Source organism: Aotus nancymaae, unplaced genomic scaffold (genome assembly GCF_030222135.1).
Source record: "Aotus nancymaae isolate 86718 unplaced genomic scaffold, 86718_ANA_hifiasm-v0.15.2.pri h1tg000064l_1, whole genome shotgun sequence".
NCBI classification, from domain to species: domain Eukaryota; kingdom Metazoa; phylum Chordata; class Mammalia; order Primates; family Aotidae; genus Aotus; species Aotus nancymaae.
The window spans coordinates 17,560,083-17,579,151 of NW_026988479.1; positions in this window are offsets into that span (position 1 = coordinate 17,560,083).

The window sequence follows — 19,069 nt, forward strand, 5'->3', positions numbered from 1 at the left end:
CGTTCTTCCGCTTTTCATGGTCTTCCAGTTACTTCAGGTTTTCTAATTGTGGAAGGCCCTCCAGAGGTGTATGTGCAGGTCACAGGGGTTGCCGTATCATCCATGGCACGGTCAGTCAGCCTAAAAGATTTACAGCTTCGGCCTCCCAAAGTGCCGAGATTATAGGCATGAGCCACCATGCCCAGCCCCAAATTTCCTCTTCTTACAAGGATGCCAGTGAGATTGGATTAGGGCCCACCCTAGTGGCTCCATTTTAACCTTTTTAATGGCCCTATTTCCAAATCGATTCACATTCTGAGGTACTAGAGGTTACAGCAGGTAAATTTATGGGGGACACCATTCAGACCGTAACAGGGACCAAAGCTAGTCTGGCCATTGAGACCTAAGGAGAAATCTACTAGGTGCTACTGGGCTGGATTTCCTTCTCAGATCAGTAGGCCCTTGTGAAGAGAAGGCTCTTATCTCTCTGCCTGCCTCTCCTGCTTGGGATGCTGAACCTGGAGCTGTGGCAGCTATCTTGTGCTCATGAACTGAAAAGTATAAACACAAAAAAACTTTATATCAGGTATGGTTAAGCAGAAGAATGGAAACACCTGCAATCTGTACAGAATTTTTGAGTTGTTAAATTAATCGTCAGATCATGCATTTCCAGACTTCTGGTTAAGTAAAGAATGAAAGTCTTTATAGAAGTTCTGTTCTTATTAGGTTTTCTGTTATAGCAGCTGAAAAACATGTCTAACTAATATGGAACTTCACTATTTCTTCACTGAACTTTACTGACTCTGGGGAGAGCACAGTTGATGTGTCTTGTGTTAATTTTAAAACACTAGGGCCAGGCATTGTGGCTCATAACCTGTAATCCCAGCACTTTGGGAGGCTGAGGCGGGAGGATCACTTGAGGCCAGGAGTTTTCAGCCTGGGCAACATAATAAGCAAGACCTTGTCTCTACAAAATAAAAAATAATTAGCTGGATGTGATGGCATATATGCCTGTAGTCCCAGCTACTTGGGAGGCTGAGGTGGAAGGATCACTTGAGCCCAGGAAGTCAAGGCTGCAGTGAGCTATGACCATGCCACTGCACTGCAGTCTGGGTGCACAGAGTGAGATCCTGTCTCAAAATGAATAAATGAATGAATGAATGAATGAAAAACATTGGGATGCTGGTTAAACTTCTCCACCTTCCCTTGACTATTAGGGATCATCAGCCAAGAATTCACCCTAAACCTCCCTGAGCAATTTTGCCTTTTTATGTTCCTGCCAACTCTCCAAGTAGAGAGCTTCAGGAGTATACTTCCTGCTAAGTGTGGCTTTTGTTTCCTTCTAAAATTATTCCAATAAAGTTCTCAGAGCTATCGGGGTTCTCATAGTCCAGGATTTGATAGACAAATCCACATTCTGTCTATGCACGAACTCTGATTTTTATGGACCTTAAACTTACCTCTCCCTACTCTGAACATTAGAATGAGAGGTTGGGTGTACCGGGAGGGATTTAATTTTTTTTCTAGAGCCTTCTCTATAGTTTTACATGTTCGGTTATGACCTTTAATATTTGTACATACTTGTATCATTTGTAACATTAGTACAAATTGCGATAACCTGTAAGGTAGAGGGGGAAGGAAACACAGAGCCCATCGGTCTTCCTTTTTCTTTTTTTTTTGGAGATGGAGTTTCACAGTTGTTGCCCAGGCTGGAGTGCAATGGTGCAATCTCGGCTCACCACAACCTCTGCCTCCTGGGTTCAAGTGATTCTCCTGCCTCAGCCTCCCAAATAGCTGGGATTACAGGCATTCGCCACCACGCCTGGCTAATTTTGTATTTTTAGTAGAGACGAGGTTTCTCCATGTTGGTCAGGCTCGTCTCAAACTCCTGACCTCAGGTGATCCGCCCACCTCAGCCTCCCAAAGCGCTGGAATTACTGGTGTGAGCCGCCGTATCCGGCTGGTCTTCCTTTTTCAAAATAAGAACGCTGATAGTTTTCCTGCTTCATTCGATGTTATTTTATCTCTTTGAGTTAACTTTTGAGTATGTGTTTCCTCTATCTTGTGAAAGGGAGAAATGGTGTGGCAAGTGAGACACAGTCTTTGGAATTACTCTCTCTAGGTCTGAATTCTGCCTCTGCCTCCTTCCCAGCTCTATGACTGTGGGCCCTACCTAGCCTTTCTAGGTTTCAGTTCCCTCACATAAGACATGGAGATGTAATTATTAACCCATGTCATAGAGTCGTTGAGAGGTCTTATTACCTAATGCTGGGCCACTGCATGGCTCAGAGCCTAGCCTATCATAAACACTTGCTCAGTATCTGTTGCTATTAAGTTTTTATGTTGTACCATCATCATAGACTTTTTTTTTTTTGTATTTCCATTTTTAGCTTTGTATTTTGGCATAATTTGAGGGTCAAAGAAAAATCACGAGGATGGTACAGAGAATTTTCATATACCACTGACTCAGTTTCCCCCACCATTAACATTTTACATTGCCATGGTACATTTGTCAAAACTAAGAAACCAAGAGACATTGGTCCATTACTATGAACTAAACTCTAGAATGCAATCCAGGGGACCACATTGCATGTCTCCCCACGCTCCTCTGCTCTGGGAATGGCCTAGTTTTTCCCTGTTTTTCATGACCTTAACAGTCTGAAGAAGTGAGTCCTGGACTCTTGAGTAGAAGCCAAAAATCCATGCTACTTTCCCCAGCTCAAACCTTTTCTGTTCCAGAGACTTCTGAGTCCACAAAAAAGAGCAGAGAGCATTAGTCAAAGGAAATGAACTGTGTCTTCTAAGTATTAAACCCACTAAACAACTCTATGGCGTGGATACTAATTTCGCCCCCATGTCTTAGATGGGAGAACCGAAACTGACAGAGGTTAAGGTAGTTTCCCCTCTGAGCCTGTACTCTGCCTTTGCAGGAGGCCCTTTTAGATGACTCCATTTGCAAATGGAACTTGTCAAACGAGGATAATGTGAGCACCAAGGGAAAGTTCTCCTTGGCCCTCTGAAGTTTCACTGAAAAATCACCTCGCAAAAGGCAGGTTAATTGGAGAAAAGACATACAAATTTATTTAACATGTAGCTACAGGAGCCTTCAGAATGAAGACCCAATGACACAGGGGAAATTGTCTATTTTTATGCTTAGGTTCAACAAAGTATAGATAATTGGGTAGAAGTGTGACTGGACAAAACAGATATGCTCTAATGCTAATAGACTAAGTGGGAAACCCCAGCCAGGCCTGTCTGTCTAGATTCTTCTTGGCCTCTCTGAGCATGTATTCCTTACTTCTCGGTCTGGAGCAGGACCTTTTCTGGAACATGGGTCTTATGGCCTGCGGTCAAACAAGGTAGGTCAGACCATTTGTTTTTTTGAGATGGAGCCTCACTCAGTCACATAGGCTGGAGTGCAGTGGTATGATCTCAGCTCACTACAACCTCCACCTCCTGGGTTCAAACAATTGTCCTGCCTCAGCCTACTGAGTAGCTGGGATTACAGGCGCATGCCATCATGTCCAGCTAATGTTTGTATTTTTAGTAGAGACAGGGTTTCACCATGTTGGCCAGGCTGGTCTTGAACTCCGTACCTCAAGCTTCTACCCACCTCAACCTCTCAAAGTGCTGGGATTACAGGTGTGAGCCACTGCTCCAGGCCAGACCATGTTTTTTTTTTTTTTTTTTAATAGTTTGACACAGAAAGGCAGAGTGAAAGTTAGCCTAAGATTTTTAGGTTTCATGGCTGGCATTGGGGAAAAGGGGTTCTGGTTTTGACCCACCTTGGGGAAAAGGGATCCTTGTTTCCATGGCTTACCCCTGAGAGAATGGGACTGAGAGACAGAAGGGCAGGGAAGCTCAGAGAAACACTTTTGCTTCTGAGGCTGTTTCTTGGGACTTCATTTGGGATCTTGTTTTCTGAGCCCCAGCAATGGAATGGGGATTTATGGGCAAAGCAGGGTGTCCTGGGGAAACTTGGATGTATTTGTGGTAAGCCTGGGGATGGTTGACTCTTGCTTCTCATTTCTGTTGGGCACTGGAAGACATCAGAAGCTCTCCCTGTCAACCTTCATCAGGAACACACCTCCTTGGACCCTGTTGGATAGCCATATGGTTATCCTTCAGGGGGTATGGTCCATAGCACTACGGTTACCCCTTCAAGTTCCAGGTGTATGTGGGGAGGGGAGGAGAGTTCATGGCTAAATGAAGAAGAAAATCTTCAGTTAAGCTGATCCACAGTAGTACACTAATACCTTTGGGGGCTTAAGACTTTTCCATTCATGGTCAAGTTCAGACAGCCCCGAAGGACATCTGAGGCCCATTAAGTCCAGATTTACATTCTTCTCCAACAAATGGCAGTACTTCAGAAAGTTTGTTTATTTAACATAAAGTGCAATTAAAAAAAAAAAGGTTTAGCCCCTAGAGTACGGGAGTTTAGGTGACTTCATGTTCCTCTTTCCGGGGTAGAATAAATAAAACAGGGCGATGGCCAAGTCTATAGGGTTCTTCTTCCCTTCCCATGGATGCCTAGTCTTTTTTTGTTTGTAATATTGTTGGGCGAAACTCTTACGTTGGGAAGAAAAAAGATTGTTTTGTTTTCTCTTGAGCAGAGTTGTTATGTGTTCACGTCTGGAAGCTGATTAGTTTTGGAAAACCTAATTTCTCCTTATCACTTTTCAACTAACTTCATTCCTCCTACTTCAAGTTGCAAATTTAATTTTACTGACCATAATATGTGAAGTTTTGGGAATCATCTTGGATATGGTGGAACTAAAGAATCTAAAGCTGTTCTTTGTGCAGATGTCAGGGGTTGGGGGGGCCAGAGGGCTGTGCCTGACTGTTTCTCCTCCTTAGGGCTTCATCTAGCCTGCAGGGCTGACTGGTCCCAGCAGAGCTTTTAAGCTCTTTGCCCCTTTGGGATACAGTAGGGATCAAGATAGAGAGCATGGCCAGGGAGGGCTGGGAAGACTAGTCAGAGGGGAAGAGAGATGACCTATAAATAGCAAATTATGATTATAGTTTTCTAAAAAGATTCAGGTCTCAGTATTAAACTTCTCAAAATGCTGCACAACTCTCAGTCATTGATGTGAAAAATTTATAGAAAAAGTCAAAGCTTGACTAATGACCTTTTTTTCCTCAACATATTAATAGGTCAACTTCAATATGAACAGTTTTTCAAGGATTATCAGACTCTGGCTTATACTAGAGTTACATGGTATTAAATATTCCTAGAAAGAAGTGTGCCCTGGTAAAAGTTTGGGTTTGTTTTTTGTTGCAGTTAGATTCACGGTTATGGAATTTGGTTTGCCTGGAGCCAAAAGTTCTTTGTTAAAATGCATATCCCTGAGAGACTTTAATTCTCATTTAAAGTTATTCTTTGGAATAACATGGAGAAGTGTCTAGTTTTCATTTCAGAGGAGAGAGACACAGCTTGAGAGCCTTGTCGTGAAGTCATATAGTTAAGGGTTCCGGAGGATGAGCCCTGGCAGCTCTTGGAATAAACAGTCTCAGGGCAGGCGAGGTGTGCAGAGTTCATGCCAGCTCCTGGTGTAAAAGTGGCCAGCCTGGAGGTGCCCAGCACTGACTGTTACTTCTCACACAGTCTTGTTTTCATGCTGCTTCTTCTAAGGTCTTTCGTCATGATTCCAGCACCCATCACGGCCACATGCTATCTCTGAGAGTCGTTGAAAGGCACCACTTTTAAGAGCATGTGCCATGGGAGAGCAAGGGTGGCTCCACATCCCATCCCACTCCTGGTTTGAGTCTGTTTCCGTAACGAGCCTGTTTCGTGAGTCAAGAATATTCCATTAACCAAATGAGTGCAGCTGCCAACAAGAATGTTCCAAAGAAAATAAATGAAAACGTGTCTACTTTGCACTGTTTAGATGGGCAGCTTATTTTTTAAATCCTGGTGCCTGATCTGTCTCTTCTCAGGTTGTAGTTTTTTAGAAAAAAAACTTATACCGAGAGGCCTAGGAATGTTTTCCTGCAGTGATAATTCACAACTCCAATTTTACAGTGCTTTACACTCCTCTCTCCTCAGTGCTGAAGGCACTGCCTGGTAAGAAGCTAAACATTTAAGGAGGCGCATTAACTCTTTGGAGCCAAGGGCTCACAAATCTCAACACTGAATGCAATCACAAGACAATATTATTTTTATTTTAAAATAGAATCTATCGTGATGACCTCCTATAAATGTTCTTATATCACTGTAAGTGACAAGTCCATGTCAAGTGAATTTGAAAAGTGAAGAGAACTTTAGTGACATCAAATGATCAGTCTTTTCTTCCACATTAGCAAATGTGGAGTTCTTTTGGTAGAAACTGAGAACTTGGCCTGTCATAAGTCTGACTTTCAGCTGGCTCATCTCTTTTGGGCCTCACCAAAATCAAGGTGTTGGCAGGACCAGGTTCCTTTTCTTGAGGCTCAGGGGAAGAATTCATTTCCAAGTTCATTCAGGCTGTTGGCAGAATTCAGTTCCTTGTGGCTGCAGGACTGAGGCTCCCATTTCTTTGCCTGCTGTCATATGGGAGCTGTGCTTAATTCTTCACGGCTTCTCAGGAAAAAGCCTTGCCAAGAAAAAAAACCAGACTGTTAGAACCTAAAGAAAGAATCTTAACCCTTGCACATCTTAATGCCTGAGCTCTTAGAGGCCATCAACGACCATCAGGCACATGGATTTTTTTTTCCCCAGTATTAATTTTTTACTTAAATAACAACAAATACAATCCAGTTGTAAGGACTCAACCAGCAGATATATAGTGAGTAAAAACATTAAGTCCTTTTTCAGCAGGCACATGGATTTTTGATGCAGTGTCTCTTCTGGTTAGTTATGGGTATTCACGATTCTCATAGTTTGGGTTAATTATATTCTGCTGTTCTCATGTAATTTTTTTCTTTTTTTTGAGAGGGAGTCTTATTCTATCACCCAGGCTGGAGTGCAGTGGCATGATCTCGGCTCACTGCAACCTCTGCCTCCCAGGTTTAAGTGATTCTCCTGCCTCAGCCTCCCAAGTAGCTGGGATTACAGGCACCCACCACCATGCCCAGATAATTTTTATATTTTAGTAGAGACAGGGTTTCATCATGTTGGCTGGGCTGGTCTCAAGCTCCCGACCTCAAGTGATCCACTCGCCTTGGCCTCCCAAAGTGCTGGGATTACAGCATGAGCCACTGTGCCTGGCCAGTGTAATGTTATTGAGTTTCATCCATGTTGTCATAGGGATCAGTTATTGGTTCCTTGTTATTGCTGAGTCATCTTCTGTTATGTAAATATATCACAACTATCATTTTTCTGTATTTATAGAATAAATTTGCTAATGTTTTGTTAAGGATTTGTGCATCTATGTTCGTAAAGGATATTGGTTTATAGTTTTCTTTCAACGTCTTTGTCTTGTTTTGGTATTAGGGTAATATTGGCCACATAAATTGAGTTGGGAAGTACTTTGGGTATTTATTTCCAGATGGTTTTTCTTGGCCATCTGTTGGGCACTACTGCCCCAAGAGGCCCAGAGATGTTCTTCAAAGAGTTTTTTTACAGGTCCAGGGAGGGTGTAGAAGCCCCTGGCACTGCTCTCAATGTTTTGTGACTTAGCAGCTATTTGCCATTCCTGTTCGGTGTATAGTGTGCCAAATAGGGCGCAGACGTCCAAACACTGTACACAGAAACTCCAAAACCCTGACCTTCTATTGCAGCCGTCCTCTCAAATCTGGCTGCTTCTGCCCTTTTGGCACAAGACAGTGGCCTCCATCTTTCCCTCTGGGATGATCGAGTGTAATCCCCCTAAACCAAAAAATATAGTTTACTTCTAAGAGAAGGGGCGAGAGAGAGGGGAGGGAGGGAGGGAGGTTGGTGAGAGGGATAGGATGCTCAGATCTTTAAAAACAAATTCAGACCTTGCCTGAGAGTGGAATGGTGAAAGGAGACAATTTCATGTTCCCTGGTAAGTGCCCAGAAGCAGGAGTTCAAGACAAAAGTGGGGTTTTGCCTTAAACACCCTCTGTAAGGCAAACCCAGGAAATTTTAGATCCATATATAAACTTCTAGAAAGGGAATCTTACACATCATATAATGTTCTCCTCAACCATTTATCTTTTACAAATGTGGAGACTGTCCCTCATCTCCACCCCTTAGAGATAGCCAAAGATGCTTGAAAACCACTATTTTATGAGGTTTTGGGGGCCTCAGGCAAATAAAATTCCTGCTGATCTAGGCTGATTCCCCAGCTATCCTGAGCTGGCATGCAGATCGGGCTCTAGGGTTTCTGGCTAGCAAAATCAGGACAAAGAACACATTATAATGACTTCCAGCCAGGGACGGAGTCTACTGCATCATGCGAGGTAAACTCCCAAGATCTTCGGGGGCCTTTATTGCTGGTGTTTGGGTCTAAATATTACACCAAGAACAACCATCATCAACAGTAAGCTCTAATTTGTATTGTGTGAGCTTGTGCAGATGTACACACATATACAGTTATGGTTATTATATGATTAAGGCATTAGTACATCGAAAGTGGACTCTTCAACATTTTGAGAGCTCACTTCCCTATGTTGTTTGGGAGAGTCACCACAGACTTCCAAGGGACTGGAACAAGTTACCTGAGCCGTGGTCATTTATAGAGACCTGAGGATGTCAATCCCCATTACCAGATAACCTCACTGTAAACCAGGCATACTGCTTAGATGGAAAACTGGAACTGAGTGGAAGGTTTATAAAGAAAAAGGGTCTGGGCCAGGCACAGTGGCTCAAGCCTGTAGTCCCAGCACTTTGGGAGGCCAAGGCAGGTGGATCACTTGAAGTTAGGAGTTTGAGACTAGCCTGGCCAACATGGTGAAACCCCATCTTTACTAAAAATACAAAAATTAGCTGGACGTGGTAGTGTGCACCTGTAATCCCACGTACTCAGGAGGCTGAGGCAGGAGAATTGCTTGAACCCGGGAAGCGGAGGTTGCAGTGAGCCAAGATTCTGCCATTGCAATCCAGCCTGGGTGACAAGAGCGAAACTCCATCTCAAAAAAAGAAAAAGAGTCTGGTTTGTTAGAGCAGCTGGGGTTTGACCTTGAATACAGCAAGATATTTGGATAAATGAGTTCTCAGGAGCCAAGGAAACAAGGCGGTGGTGGGAGACCGCGTTGTAGGGAGGCAAGTGGGTGTACCCCTCAGGGTGGAGGAAAGAGGTCAAGACTTCATTTTAATGGTTGCTTGAGAGAATGAAGAGGACCTAAGACAGGCTGTGAAGTCATCAAGTTCAGGTTCAGCCTCTGCCACAAAATGGTTTTGTGTCCTGGGACCCTTCACTTACTCTCTCAGGACCTTAGTCTCCCTGTTTATAAAAAGAAAGAGAGGTTGGTGATTGCTCATTCCCTGCTGCTGCTGAGTCGTGTGAAGCCTCAGGTGTGGCATTGATTTGGCTTCAGTCATGACCCACCACCATGGCCCAGGAAGCTATTGCTGCAGTAAGTGTCCTGGACGTTAACACCGCTTTACAGGTAGTGCTCATGGCTCTCATCCATGGTGGCCCAGCATAAGGATTTGCAAAGCTGCCAAAGCCTTAGATGCCTGAGTACCACGCCCATCTCTGGGAGCCTGCACGATGAGCCCACCTCTGTCAAGTCAGGGGAGGCACTTTGTGCTGAACTCCAGATCAACAGACCTAAGGGAGGGTGATGACAGAAGAAGCCAAGGGGACAGGTAGGCGGCCCCTGTGAAACTGACAGAGAGGGAAGATTCTGTATAGTGGTCGGTCGTGTTGTGTCATAGTTAAGAACTGTGGCAAACAATCTCAGGCGATGGATGTTATCGAAGAGTACTTCGAACACAGAAATGAACAAACAGCCTGGGGGTGGTGGCTCATGCCTGTAATCCTAGGACTTTGGGAGGTTGAGGTGGGAGGATCACTTGAGCTCGGGAGGTTGAGGCTGCAGTGAGCTGTGTTCACATCATTGCACTCCAGTCACACTGTTTTAAAAAGAAGAAGAAAAAGAAGGTGGAGGAGGGGAAGGAAGAGAAGGGAGGAGAAGAAGAAGTGAACAAATAAAAAGTTTGGCTTGCAGGGAAAAAAAAAAAGAGAGATTGGTGATTAAATTATGTCTAGATTTTTAAGTCCTAGAACTATGTGAGGAAATAATTGTGCTTTATTTTTGTTTGCTTGTTTGTTTTATAATGTTCTCTATAAAATGGCCAGCTGGTCTGAGACATTAGAAGCATTAACAGAGAAAGGGGATTTTGTCAATGTTTCAGCTAGGGACAGGGTCAGACACAGCTGAAGGACCTTAAAGCAGAGGGCAGAAAGTCAGGGTACAAGCATCTGAGACTGCCAGTTATTCATTCCTTCCAAAAGATTGTGGTCTCGTTCTTTAGAAGACTTTGAGTTTGATTTAACGACGTAGTGCCTTTGCTAAAGGGAGCTTCGTAAGTCCTGAGATCCTGAAGACCTAAGCAAACTCTGTATATTTTCCTAACTTTCTTCACTTTGTAAACAGTGAGGTAGGTCTTTATAAAAAATTATAGCGAGCCTACATATTGAAATCTCTTTCAGCCCATAATGCATTGTTTGACCAGCCTCCCCAACTTTCAAACAATCAGTTCCTGTCTTCCGGAAATGGCTTCCCATCACTCCAGCCTTACCTGCCCATACCTATCCCCTGGCCTCAGGGGCCAGCAGGCATGGTTATATATCATCATCACCTCTGGCTTCCTTGCTGGAAATCTGCTCATTTTGAGATTGAAAAAGCGTCAAAGGAAATGTTTTAGAGTGATGTTTGCTATGGAGGTCAGAATTTTCATGAACAGATACAGGAAGAATAGATTTGGGACTGAGGAAGGGAAAGCTGATGACTTTCAGGGTGTTCGTGGATTAGCCACATGTCAGTGTCCAGTGGGCAGTTAAACATGCTGACCTGCAGCTCCCAAAAGAAAAGCAGCTGCAGACATAGATTGAGAACCACGGAAACAGGCTCTCCTTGAAGGGATGAGAACAACTGTAGCTATCAAGGGGAGTGGAAGAGAACAGACCCTTATATGAAAGAAGAGGAGGAAAAGCCAGCCAAAACGGATTGCAAAAAAAACCCAGACCCCAGAAAACAGTGGATCTGAGGAGACAGCCTCTGGCTCATACAGGAGCCCTCTGTGTTTCACAAACCACTGGTGTTTAGTATTTTTTGTATAGGATGTCAACATTTACAGATAAATTCATGTTCCTGCTTGTCTAGTGATCTGTCCACATGCACCATTAATTCCTAATGGAGTGAAGTAAAATATCTGGCTTTGTGTCTGCTCTTCCATTCTGATTGCAAAGATATCTGCTAGAACTTTTTGGAAAAGATCCAAGTGACTGGGTAGGAATGTCATAGCCCTGCTAACTTATTATAGAAAAAAAAAAAAAAAAAAGATAAGAATTAGAATCCATCTTTTGGCTTCTTGATTTCTTATTTTGATTGAAAAACTGGGCTGTATAACTTTCTTCTTGTAGAGAACCAACAAAGGGGAAGATAGGCTTGTACTGGTGGGCTGGTGAGAGCATCACAGATTCAAGTCCAGTTTTGGGTCTTGTCCCACCACTTGGGACTGTTTCCTTCAGGTATGACCACATTTCCACCAGGAATGAGATAGCGTGAGAATCACAGTTTCTTCCTCTCATTTTTATGAAACCAGAGTCAAAAACATAGACATACCAGTTTGGTTGTGCGAATATTTTTGTGTTTCAGTTCACCAGTCATGGAAAATAAATGGACACGGTTGCAGTTTGAACTGCATCCCTAAGGTTTATTTATGTGTTTAAAACATGAGTTTAGTTTTGCAGTTGAGTAATAAAAGGAATACTTGGGCTAAGTTCAAAATTCACAAAAAGTACAACTTTTGGTTCACAGTATGGGTCAAACCCCTAGCTGCTTATTCTTAGCTGTCTTTTTTTTTTTTTTCCAGAGAAATGTTGAGAAAACATCTTCCCTTTTACTAGAAAGGCCTATGAAAAATGGGTTACTTAATATTCCTCTTCTGTTTTCCTCTGGGTGAAGGCACATATTCCTAAATTTAGTAAAGTTTAAGTAGATCTTCCTCCCCTTGTCACATCCTTCCTGTTTTGTTCATGATCTGGGGAAGTGGGGGGAGTATTTTTTAAGTGGTGTTGCTGTTTTTCTTTCTGCTTAAGCATTAAGGATAGATCCTACATAGTAATTCCTGAGCATCCTGCCCTCAACAGAAGACCAGTGATGAGGTTAATGAGGTGTTGGAAGATGGCAAAACCAACTCCAGTGTTACGCTTTCCAGCTTTTTAATTAGGAGTCCTGATGAATGGCTTGCTTGTAAAATACTCATTCCCTGGGTGACACCCTCGCCCAGCAAGGAGAGATGAGGAAGCGTGTGGTAAGATAAAACAGGGCAGTCAGTCCTCTGCTTTCTCCCAAGTTTGTCCAGCTCACATCCAGGGCCTGCAGCTGTCTGTAGCTACCATAAATAATGTCCCCGGGGCTTCCAGAGGCTTCCAAAGGCCAGAGCTGCCAGTGCAGCATGAATTATCACGGAAACATGAGATAGCTGGGAGCTTTCTCTCGGCATTTTTCTCCTGCAGACCACTGGGCTGGATCCAGGGTCTCCCACAGATTTTTGTGTGTGTTTGTCAGATGGAGCCTATGTAGGCTGTTGTGGAACTGGGTACTTCCAGGTACTCACAGTGGTGAAACCATAAGGTTTCCAGGGTCCAGCCTTATTAAACTACCCAGGAGACTTGTACTTTGAGAACATACATTTAGCCAGTGTTACACCTCAGAGGAAGAACTGCCCTCATTGTGCTGTGATAGATGTGTGCTCCAAGATTTTCCAGGACTCTGGACGTTATCATTGGGACACAGCCACGTTTCTTTCTCCCAAGTGAAAAAAGTTTTTTCCAGGAAAGACATTAAGGCTGTAAAGACAAACAGTGTGACTATCCGTGGGTGGATGAGGTGCAGGGAATAGAATCCCTTCTGGGAATAGAAATATGAACCTTTCATTGTAATTTTACAAGTTGTATTTCCCCCAGACTGATCTTTGGGCAATTTTAAGAGATTGAGAAACCCACAGATACTATACTGACTATCTGGGTGATGGATTCATTTGTACTCCACATCTCAGCATCATGCGATATACCTTTGTAATATTGTCTGTGCATGTACCCCCGATTCTAAAATAAAAGTAGAAAAAAGAAAAAAAGAAGGAAACAGGAAATCAGACTTGTAAGAGCAGTGACAGCAATTAGTGCCATTTCTCCTTCTACCCCACTTTTAAAAAATAACTTGGCTGGGCACAGTGGCTCACGCCTCTAATCCCAGCACTTTGGGAGGCCGAGGTGGGTGGATCACCTGAGGTCAGGAGTTCGTGACCAGCCTGGACAACATGGTGAAACCTTGTCTCTACTAAAAATACAAAAATTAGCCAGGCGTGGTGGCACACGCCTATAATCCCAGCTACTTTGAGGCAGGGGAATTGCTTGAACCAGGAGGTGTAGGTTGCAGTGAGTTGAGATCGTGCCACTGCACTCCAGCCTGGGCGACAGAGCAACACTCCGTCTCAAACAAACAAAAACTTGGTGACTTTAAAAAATTTTAAAAAACTTTAAAAAATTTTTTTTAAACTTTAAAAACATTTTTTTAAAGTTTAAAAACTTTTTTTAAAGTTTAAAAACTTTAAAAACTTTTTAAAAACTTTAAAAAATTTGGTGACTCATTCTATGAATTTTAACATTTGTGTAGATTCTTGTAACCACCACCATAATCTGGGTTCAAAACAGTTCCATCACTCACCCCCACTAAACTCCCCTGTGCTGTCTCTTTGTAAGCATCCCCTTCCCTGACCCCAACCCTGCCAACCACTGATCAGTTCTCTTACTCTATAGTTTTGTCTTCTCGAAAATGTCATATACATGGAATTCTACAGCATGTCACCTTTTTGAGATGGGCTTCTTTGACTCAGCAAAATGCCTTTGGGATCAGTCCAAGTCGTGTGTATCAATAGTTTGTTCCATTTTATTTCAGCATATGGATGTACCTCCATTGTTTATTCATTCACTTGTTGAAGGACAATTGAGTTGTTTCCAGTTGTTCAAGTCCCTTATTTTTTTTAACTGTGCTAAAACATATATAATTTTCCACTTTAGTTATTTTTATTTATTTATTTATTTTTTTGAGATGGAGTCTCACTCTTCATCCAGGCTGGAGTACAGTGGCACAATCTTGGTTCACTGCAACCTCTGCCTCCTGGGTTTAAGCAATTCTCTGCCTCAGTCTTCTGAATAGCTGGGATTACAGGCACGTGCCACCATGCCTGGCTAATTTTTCTTTTTTTTTTTTTAGTAGAGACAGGGTTTTACCATCTTGGCTAGGCTGGTCTTGAACTCCTGACCTCATGATCCACCTGCCTCAGCCTCCCAATGTGCTGGGATTACAGGCGTGAGCCACCATGCCTGGCCCCCTTTAGCTATTTTTAAATGTACAAATCAGTACCTGGTACTGATTACATTCACACGGTTGTGCAACCATCACTACTATCTGTTTCCAAAACATTTTCACCACTGCACATAGAAACAGTATAACCATTAAGCAATAACTCTCATTTCCCCCAGCTCCTGGCAACTTCTCATCTACTTTTTATCTCTATGAATTTGCCTATTCTAGATATTCTCATATAAATGGAATCATACAATACTCGGCCTTTGTGGCTGGGTTTTTTCACTTAGCATAATGTTTTTAAGGTTCATCCATTTGTAGCACATATCAGCACATTCATTCCTTTTTATAGCTATTCCATTATTTGTATATAACGCAATTTTCTTTATCCACTCATGTAGGGGACACTTGGGTTGTTTATACTGTTTGGTTATTCTGAATAATGTTGCTATGCACATTGGCATACAAGTATTTGTTTGTGTCCCTGCTTAAATTCTTTTTTTTTTTTTTTTTTTTTTGACATAGGGTGTCACTCTGTTGCCCAGGCTGGAGTGCAGTGGCATGATCTCAGTTCACTGCAGCCTCAACCTCCCCAGCTCAAGCAGTTCTCCCACCTCAGCCTCCAGAGTACAGGCACATGCCACCACACCTGGCTAATTTTTTTTTTTTTTTGGTGTTTTTTGTAGAGATGGGGTTTTACCATGTTGCCCAGGCTGGCCTTGAATTCCTGGGCTCAAGTGATCTACCTGCCTCGGCCTCCCAAAGCATTGGGATTACAAGTGTGAGCCTGACCTTTTTTTTTTTTTTTGAGTTTGAGATGGGGTCTTGCTCTGTCACACAGGCTGGAGAGCAGTGGTATGGTCTTGGCTCACAGCAACCTCAGCTTCCTGGGCTCACCTGCTTTTAATTCTTTTGCCACCCCTACTTTTTAATTTAAATTGACAGGGAAAGGAAGGTTCTAGTTCTAAGAATCTGATATTTTGTGTGAATCTAGTAATTGTTCTTTGTATTTCGTAAGCTCAAAGGATTTTAGGAATTCTACCCATTGTTTTTTTTGTTCATTAAGGTCCCCTGTGTTCTGTGAGGAGGATGATGGTAGTTAGGATTTGGTTATGGGAAAAGGGGACGCGTGGAAATGGCCCAGAGCCCGTTCGGGGGGCCAGCCTCGGTTTGTGTGCCCTCACTCAAGTCGTGGTGTAATTGTTTGCTTGAGTTTGGAAGTAGCCTTTAATGATAAGCATCTCATGTGATCTACTTTATCTGGCTTTTGCTTCATTTCACCAGAGTTTGCCAGGCCATTAGAAGAAGACTTAAGGAGATAGGGGCCAAAAATACCATGTGGGAAGAAGCTTTCAGACTCGGTAGGATCTGTTTTCATTTGATATGTCTGAAGAACCTACCCAGACTCGGGGCTCAGCTAATTCCGCACCCATTTAGAATGATTGGTAGTAGGATCAGTCTAAACTGTAAAATGTTTATGAAATAGATTATGATTACTTTCAAAGATGCACCTTTGTGACAAAAACTTAATAGACTTTAATTAAGAGATAGCTATAATTTATATTTAAGTAGCTTCATTTGTATACAGTAGGGGCTAAAGTCATTAAAAAGCAGTAGTATTTTTAAGTAGCGTAGTTTCTCTTCCAATGTTGTTAGTTGGCCTATTAAATTTCCCCTGATAAACATTGTAAATATAGGAGTTCAGCCTAGTCTTTCTTATCATGAATTGCCATCCCATAGAGACTAAAAATTATAAGGTTATCGTTCTGTACAGCTGGGCTTGGCCTGTTTGTTGACTGGATATATAGCAGAGTTTGGTTGTTTTTTTACGTGCATAAGCATTCTTTTGCCCCTTAGAGTGTAACAAACCCTCCCCTTTACCAATCCCCTGCCGTAGGCTTCCGCCAAGCCTAATATTCTCACCCCAAGAGATTCTTTTGGCTTAAAACCCTTCTTTCCAGGAAGCTGTTAAATCTAACAGAGAGAAAGAGAGAGAGAGAGAACCAGAGTCCACATATACATTGTTAAGTGTTAGAGAGTTCTAGGAGGGGTGTGTGTGTGGGGGGGGGTGTGTGTGTGTGTGAGTGTGTCTATGTGTGTTTCTGTTTTCTTTTGAAAGGAAGAAAGGACTGTAAATCTATTCTGGATCACCTGGATGATCACTGGGTGAGCATCTGGCCACACTCTTTCAGTTCCCAGGTTTGCATGGAAGTTTGTGCTTACACAGGGGCTTGTGATACTACCCCATCACAAGGTAGACTGAAGAGAAGACAGAGTGTGAAAACTAAGTCATCAGTGGCTCACACTAACTGAGGCATTCCACACTCAAAACAGCCTGGTGGTTGATACTTTATTCATTGTAGATGAAGGTGAACACAGAGCCAGCTTCGTAGGTTCTAAGTTCATTAGGCATTTTTCCTCGACTAATCTTTTGGTATTATATTTTGGAATCTCATTAAATTGGTTAGCCTTTCAAAATAATGGAACAGAGGTTAAAATGTGTTTATTATTTAAAAAGAGTAATTAGGCCGGGTGCGGTGGCTCACGCCTGCCAACCCAGCACTTTGGGAGGCTGAGGCGGGCTGGTCACAAAGTCAAGAGTTCGAGACCAGTGTGGCCAATGTGGTGAAACCCTGTCTCTCTACTAAAAATAAAAAAATTGGCTGGATGTGGTGGTGGGCATCTATAATCCCAGCTACTTGGGAGGCTGAGGCAGGAGAATTGCTTGAATCTGAGAGGCAGAGATTGCAGTGAGCCGAGATCATCTGCGCCACTGCGCTCCAGCATGGGCGACAGAGAGAGACTCCATCTCAAAATAAAAAGGAGTAATTACAACAATATAATAATAACTTACAAAGCCTTTTATGTATCCTGGGCACAGGGCTAAATGCTGTTCTTGTATTGTTGCTTTGAGTCTTCACAACTTCCCCGTGAGTAAGTATTCTTACTATATCCACTCTATAGGAGAGCAGATAGAAACTAAGAGGTTCAGTCACTTACCCAAATCACACAGTGGGATTTAAACCCAGGCAGTCTAACTCCAGACCCATCATTCTGAGCCACTATGCTGGCCTCCCACAGTGAAACAGAAAGCATAAAACTATATTGCAGGATTCTAGTTTCTAAGAATCTGGTATTTTGTCTGTGGAAACGACTCAAGCGTCCATCAGCAGTTAAATGGATGGTGCATTCTGTCACATTTATGTCAATATTTCGGATTTTATTGACACTGTAACTTTGTTTTTAATGTATAAATAAATCACATATATATTTACACATTTGTTTGGCCTTAATAGTTGTGTAAGAACTATAAGCATATGAGGTTTATACCTAGTTTTATATATTTGTGCATATTATTAGTAATATTATAATAAAAGTGGCTTAGGTCAACACTGGCAGGCCACAGTATTATGTCATTAACACCCTGAACACATTAACACTGTTTACTTTAAATAAAATCCCTTAATAGCCTAAGAGACTGGACCTATTTTGATGGCTGGGAATGAAGAGGTCATGAGAAGGTTCAAAACAGAAGTTCAGAAATGGATCTGCAGTTGGTTACGAGGCACCAACAGTGGGGGTTGATGGTTATTTTCTCTCAGCTTTTTGAAGACCAGATTCTGTTCTCTCCTGGCCACTGTCATCATGTTAAGAAGTCTGCTGCCACTGGAAATACCACTGTGGAGGTCATCATTCTTTCCTCTGGCTACTTTTTTTTTTTTTTTAGATGCTGTCCTGCTCTGTTGCTCAGACTGGAGTACATTGGCGCAGTCTTGGCTCACTGAAACCTCTGCCTCCCAGGTTCAAGCAATTCTTCTGCCTTAGCCTCCCAAGGAGATGGGAGCTGGGATTACAGGTGCCCACTACCATGCCTGGCTAATTTTTGTATTTTTAGTAGAGAAGGGGTTTCACCATGTTGGCCAGGCTGGTCTCGAACTCCTGACCTCTTGATCCACCCACCTCAGCTTCCCAAAGTGCTGGGATTACAGGCATGAGCCACCACGCCTGGCCTCCTTCAGCTGTTTTTTAAGATATTCTCTGTGGCATTCTTCATGCTCACAAAGGTGTGCCTAGATGTGCATATAGTTTTATTTGTACTGTGGGGAACTCCATGTCCTTCCTGAACCTCGGGATTCTTGTCTTTCCTCAAAACTGAAAAATCATCCGTGATAATCTCTCCACATACCATCTCACCACATTTCCATGCTTCTCTCCTATGGGAATTCCTCCTCTCATTCTGTTTCTCATGCCTCTGCCCCACTCATTTATCTCAGCACATGGCATTCTGGTTAATTTCTGCAAATCCATTTTTCTGTTTTCTGTGTTCTCTTCAGATGCATTCAATATAATATTTAACTCATACATTAGGATTTTTTTTTTACTGGAGTAGGGAAGTTTATGTCATTACTTTTTAAAACAACTTTATCAAGATTGAATTTATGTACAATAATATGGCTGGGCATGGTGGTTCATGCCTGTAGTCTCAGCACTTTGGGAGGCTGAGACAGGCGGATCATCTGAAGTCAGGAGATCAAGACCAGCCTGGCCAACATGGCGAAACCCCGTCTCTACTAAAAATACAAAAATTAGCTGGGTGTGTTGATGGGCGCCTGTAATCCCAGCTACTTGGGAGGCTGAGGCAGGAGAATTGCTTGAACCCGGGAAG